Source organism: Panthera leo, chromosome A2, assembly GCF_018350215.1.
Source record: "Panthera leo isolate Ple1 chromosome A2, P.leo_Ple1_pat1.1, whole genome shotgun sequence".
NCBI classification, from domain to species: domain Eukaryota; kingdom Metazoa; phylum Chordata; class Mammalia; order Carnivora; family Felidae; genus Panthera; species Panthera leo.
The window spans coordinates 61,434,748-61,441,440 of NC_056680.1; positions in this window are offsets into that span (position 1 = coordinate 61,434,748).

Below are 6,693 nucleotides of genomic sequence, written 5' to 3' on the forward strand. Positions count from 1 at the left end.
CAAACTCCTTACTTTTAGGCTTCTTTGCCAGCATTTGAACTTAAAACAATCTGATGCCTTCAACGTTAGCTGTATCTCACACAGGTAGATGTACAGTTTTGTTTTCTAATCACCCAGTTCAAAATGCTTTCTGGTTCCCCTTACAGTGTCCTCTTTTGTTCACAGATTTTTAGCGTACCTTTCCTAATCTCCAAACAGGTAACGATTTTCTAGTCTCTGCCTTGTTACTTGCTCCAACCAGACTGAGCTGTGGTCAGAGGTGGGCTCTGGGGGGGCTCCAAGCCTTTAAAACATGCAGACTTGATGTATGGCCTTTTTTGATGGTTTCTGTAGTTTTAAATATTCTCTACACAGCTGAAAATAATGAGTCTTGTGTAACCTTTGTAAACACTCCTGAAATCATGCTATTATGCATTTTGTAAATCTTGTACATCCTTTCATTGGGTGGTGTGAAACATTCTCTTAATATAGATATAGATTTATCAATTTCTTTTGGTAGCTCTATCAATTTTGGAACACGTATTTTGCAACCGTTATGATTTAGTGTTGCTACTAAGTGAACAAAAATTAAGTTATGAGAATTTTCTGGTTAATTTAGTTTTTGTAATTCGTGTTTATTTGTGTCTGTATAAATGTTCATTGCCTTACAATGTACCTTGTCCCTTCACTTTTCTGTATTGCTCTGGTTTAGAAATTTCTCTTGTAAGTAGTATATGGCTTTCAAAAATCTAATCTAGCAAGGGGACCTGGGTGGCTCAGTCGGTTAAGTGACCAACTTCACCTCAGGTCATGATCTCGCAGTTCGTGGGTTCGAGCCCCACATCGGGCTCTGTGCCGACAGCTCGGAGCCTGGAGCCTGCTTCAGATTCTGTGTCTCCCTCTCTCTCTCTGACCCTCTCCCACTCATGCTCTGTCTCTCTCTGTCACAGAAATAAACAAACATTTTTTAAAAAAAGATCTTAGTCCAATCTAGCTAACACACAGTGTGACGTCAGCTCCGGGCGCACAGTATGGTGACTCAGCACGTGCATCCGTCACCAGGTGCTCATCACGACAGGTGCGTCCTTCATCTCCATCACCTGTTCCCCCTCCCCCACCCTCCTCTGCTCTGGTGACCGTCAGAGTGTCCTCTGTAGTTAAGAGTCTGTCTCCTGCTTTGTCTCCATACATATATAATTTGGGACACATATGAGTGTTTTCCATTATTCCAGTAAGTACAATGTCTATTCACCATTTATGAAAGTCTAATGATAATCAATGCCTTTATTCTCTCACTGATTAAATGATAAAACCCTTTGGGACGTGTATACATTTTACCACTCCCCACACATGTCATTGGGGTGTATTTTCCGTCTACTTGATGTTTGAAGGGCCAGGTTTTTTTTCGTGTCCAATTCTTTGTTTTTCATTTCTTCTTCCGTCTTTGACCTTTCTCTGAGGTCATTTCCCTGGGCTCTGAAAGAGATATTTAAGGATTCCTTCCACGAGCTTTTGTGTGGCAAAGTCTCCGTGTTCATTTGTCTAAAAATGCTTACACTGAAGTTTCCCTGCTGAGAACAAACCCCCGAGTTTCCTTCAGCTCCTCTCTGCGCCTCCCGGCTTCATCCCTGATGCCTCGGCTCTCCGGGAACTCTCTCTGCCTCCAAGGTATTGTCTTTTATTCCAGGCCCACTGAGTCACACATTGCTGTCTCTGCCTTTGTTTTCAGCGCTCCCCATGTAATGGGTGTAGGTGTGGATTTCTGGGACTCTGCAACGGTTTCCCGGGATTCTTGGACAGCTGAAACGGGATCTGGCATCAGTTCTGGGGTATCTGCTGCCATTATCGCTTCCGAAATTCCCTCTTCCCCCTCCGCCCCTGCCAGGACCCCAGTTACATACAGCTCGGGCCATCCTGCTCTGCCCATCCCTGGATTCTGCCCCCTTTTCCTTCTCTCTTCCCTAGCGCGTCTCTCTGTGGCTGCTTATCTCTTCAGCTGTGTTTATCGGCTTTCTTTTTTTGTGCTCTGGGCTCCAGTGTCAGTGTTTCCCTTCCAGAATTCCTGTTTGGTTCTCTCCCAAATTTGCAATGTCATTTTGTTCTGGTTTCTGGTTCCCATATTAAAGGCTTGGCTTCCATTCCTTTGTGCATGATAAGTCGAGCTCTTTTATAATCAGATTCTTTCGATTTTAATATCTTAAATCTGTTTGGTCTGTTTTGGTTCCCCGCCCTGTGGACTCTCCTTTGTGTTTCCTGTGTGACAGTTTGCTTTTCGTTCGTTTATAAACATTGATCATGTCGGTGTTTGGGGGATGATTGGATCTCAGGGTCATGTTTTCTTCCTCTTGTAGAGATTTTGTTCTTTGCTTCTCCGAGGGGTCCAGGGCAAACATATCAGGTTTTCAAGTTAGAGATCTCCCGGTTTTATGACAGCACGCCACAGGGCCGTGTGTTGGGTTATTTCCTTCTGTTTTCCCTTGGGCAAGATCCAGGCCCTTGAGCATACCCTGGAAGGGCAGGCATGTTCATCGGGCAGACCCCGTCTTCACCTTGCCGGCCGCCCTGCTGCTCAGACGAAGCCCTGATGGCCACTGGGGCCTTGAGTGCCGAGCGCACTCCTCTGGGACGTGCAACGAGGTTTTAGGTCAGTAACTTATGGCTATCATGCTAGCATTTGGGGTCTTTGGAGAAGATTACGCACCCACGCACCTCTCCCCCCCCACCTCTGTGAGGTTGTGTACTTGTCCTCAGTAGGGGTAGGGATGTAACTGATTCCACTCCTGGAGCCTACAGAGTGACTGTGAACTGAGGGAAGTCCCCAGATCCTCCTTACATACACATTTTTCTGGGCGTGCCAGGGAGCTCAGATCACACCGCTGCACGAGCTCTTACGCTCTGCAAGCCATCCCAACCAGTGCTTCATGGGAGAGTATGCGGAAGGAGAGCATCTGAACTAAGATCGAAACATTGTTAGCATGGATATGAAGGGAAGGGCCTCTGGGTTGCTGACTGCATGAAAAACTCTTTGTAAAGAAATCAGTGATCTCTTTTGAGTGAAAAGGGCTGTCTTGACTTCAGTGTCTCTCACTGCTTTTAAAATAACATAGAAGGGCTAAATCAAAGAAGTTTAAACCCAAACATGGATATTAAATTAGAAGTTTTGCTTCGAAGTTAATTAGTGTTCCTAATGAAGTTTTGTGTACAAAAATGTGGAGACTATTAACCCAGCATTAGAAAGCAATTAGTACATCCAACCCAATTTTGTTTCATTAGATTTCTTTCTCTCTCTCTCTCTCTCTTTCTTTCTTCTTTTCTTTCTTCTTTCTTTCTACACAAAGAGTGGGAATTCAAAGGTACAAAAATACTAGGGATTTTTTTCCCCAGAGTTTCCAAAATTTAGTGATGAAGGGCATTGTGATATGTAATTTCTGTTCAGCCCCTATAGTCCAGGAAGCCCCACCTCAGAAGGGCTGGAGGGAAAGTGAGCGAGCGAGGCCCTGGCTGCCATCTGACAGTTTCTGGAGAATCACAGGGACCTTCATCTTTTGCCTTGAGGGGCTTTGATGAAAAAGAAATGGGGTTTGCAGCTCACCTACATTTGAGGGGTTTTCTGAGAAGACTCCAGCACAGATATGCACGCTGGCAAGGGTGGGGGGGTGGCTACAGCTTTCTTCATCCTAAGGGAATAGGAAGTAAGCCATTCTTCAGGAGGACAACACACACACCTGCCTGCCTTGACCTTCTTAGTCATCTCTCTCTTTTCTTTTTTAAAGTTTATTTATTTATTTAGAGAGAGATGGAGAGAGTGCAAGAGGTGGAGGGGCAGAGAGAGAGGAAGAGCCCCAAACAGGTTCTGCGAGCAATGTGCAGAGCCCGATGCAGGGCTCGAACTCATGAAACCGTGAGGTCATGACTTGAGCCGAAATCAAGAATCAGACGCTCAACACTCAGCCCCCCCAGGCGCCCCCTTCCTGGTTCTCTTCTTTGTGGCCTTTATTCCTAGAATTTGATGTTTTTATGCTATTACAAAGTGTGCTTCTTCATTAATTTAGTTTTCAGGAAAAAAAATACAACTTCAATGTTAAACTTTTTCTCCAAAACTGGCTACACCTGCTTGTTAATTCTAATAATTGAACTCCAGGTTTTTTGGATTTTCCAAACGTACGATTTTAATGCCCAAAAAGGATGAGTTTTCTAGTCCATTCCTGACAATTGTTAGGTCTTTCCTTATTTTTTTCCTGTCTTATTGCATAGGAAATGTATGCACAGCTTACTGTGCTTACAAAATGTCTTACTGCACAGCTGAATGTATTGGTGTCAGCTTGTAGCCACCAAAGGAAAATTATAAACATATTTCAGCATATGTATGATGTTAACTATAGGTTTTGATGGATCATTTATCATATAAAGGACTTTCCATTAGCTAGGAGTACTTGTTGTTGTTTTAAATTAAACATTGTTTAAAAAAATTTTTTTAAATGTTTGTTTATATTTGAGACAGAGAGAGATAGAGTGTGAACAGGGGAGCGGCAGATGACCTTTACCCTAAGATTGCTTCAGTTTTGGTATCAAAGTTATGATCAAAGTTATGTTTATCTCATAAGATGTTTGAAAATTGTCCCATATTTTCCTATTCTATGGGAGAGTTTATATAAGGATTAGTGTTATTTCTCTTTTAAATATGTGGTGAATTTTGCTGGTGACACCAGTTGCTTTGATTTTTAGAAAATATGCCAATTACTGATATAAACACATATATAATCAATGTATATATACATTATATTTATACTGGCAATCAGAATGTTTAGATATTCTGTTTCTTGTTGTGTCATGTTTTAATAACCCTATTTTTCTTGACGCTTGCCCACTTCATTGAGATGTTTAAAGTCACCGACTTATATCTGTTTGCGGCTGCTTTCAGGGCTGCAGCATTTGAGATAGTTAGCCTGACATGGTGATTTTTAGTTTTCTTTTTTCTTGATAAAACTCACCAAGGATTATTAATGCATTCTTTAAAAACATGACAATTTAGTTCATTGGCCATTTCCATTGTCAGTTTTTTCTTTCAAAAATTTCTCTTTTTAGGCTTATTCTTTCCACGCCTGAATTCTGCTATTCCTATCATTCACACTTTAGACTTTCATCCTTTCTAAATTTATGCATTTCCTGGAGCCGCTTCTCGTACATTTTACGTGGCATCTTGTTTGTCAGTTGAGTCAGAGTATTTCTAATTTCTTTTGCTTTCTTCATCGGCCTCTATGATATTTGAAACTATGTTTCCCAATTTCCAAACATACAGGCTTTTTCCTAATTTCTTCAAACTGTGATTCTATAGCTTCATTGTGTTCAGCTCAGAAAACAGTCCATTTGATGTAATCCTTTGAAGTTTGTTGAAAATTGCCGTCTAGCCCAGTTTTTGGTCCCTTCCTGAAATGTTCCACCTGTGTTCGATGGAATGTGCATTTTGTAGTTCTTACATGAGACATCCTGTGTGTGTGCAATAGGTAAAATATGTTAGTTGTTCAAATACACCTTATCATGATCGCCTTTTTGGTGTTCTATCTAGGAGTCTTTAAGACGGTGTGTTAAGACCCTCCAGTGAGGTCTTGTGGAGTTGTGGCTTGTACACTTGGCTTTGTCGACCTGACCTAATAGTGCTGGTTACTTGTTTGGGGATCTGAGTGTTTGTTTTCATAGATCCCTTGGGACGTTCCAGGTGGATGTTGATGTCATGTGCAATGGGGACCCTTGTTTCTGAGCTTACCGTCCTGGCCACCCTTCCCACCACGATGCGTGAGAGCAGTGAGGGTGGACGTCCTTGCCTCGTTCTGAACCGGTATGAAAACTCGGGATTAGTGGGCCTCTCAGAAGAGCTCGCCAGCTGTTTGCAGGACTCATGTGACACTGGAGGCAAGACGTGATAGGGGCTTTTGGAGGCTGTGGCGACAAAGAGGTCATGAGCCTCCTTGAATAAAATAACTAAAGGTCTTGTGAAGGTTCAGAGGGTCTGAAGGGCGAGTGTCCCTGAGGGAGGGGGGGGTCTGGAGTCGGCAGGGGACAGTAAAGCATAAAATTACAATGCCACACTCTCTTTTTGCACGGGCTTTTGCATGACTCTGCTCTCATCAAGTGACCTCATGTTTGGGAAGGACCTTTCAGCATGACATTATCCACACCCGAATTTCAACATTTGCTTATCGTATTAGGGTACACTTTTACTTTGAAGATTACTCTGTAGAAATTTTGTTTAGATGTGTGTGTGTCTGTGTTTTAAAGAAAGGGCTTTATGGGGGCGCCCGGGTGGCTCAGTCGCTTAAGCATCTGACTCTTGATCTCAGCCCAGGTCTTGGTCTCATGGTCTTGAGGTCAAGTCTTGCGCTGGGCTCCACGCTGGGTGAGAAGCTTACTTAGGAACAAAGAAAGGACTTTATCTCAACCATTTAAGTTGTTTTTCTCGTTGCATGGCGACAATCCAGTCTCGAGGTGGCTTAAGCCATAGTATGCGCCTTATCCATCAAAATGCTTCGGGGGATTTGTGCTGGGAACAGGGCTCTGGCTGCGTCCGTGACCCTGCCGAGGGAGGTGGCGTCGTCCTCTCCAGGTGGCTGGGCCAGCTTTGGCAGAGCTCAGGGCCGGGACCTGGCGGCTCGCACCGCCGTCTGCCCAGGTCCAGGCCTCCCGGCCTTCTTCGGGAGCAAGGTATCCGGCTACCGA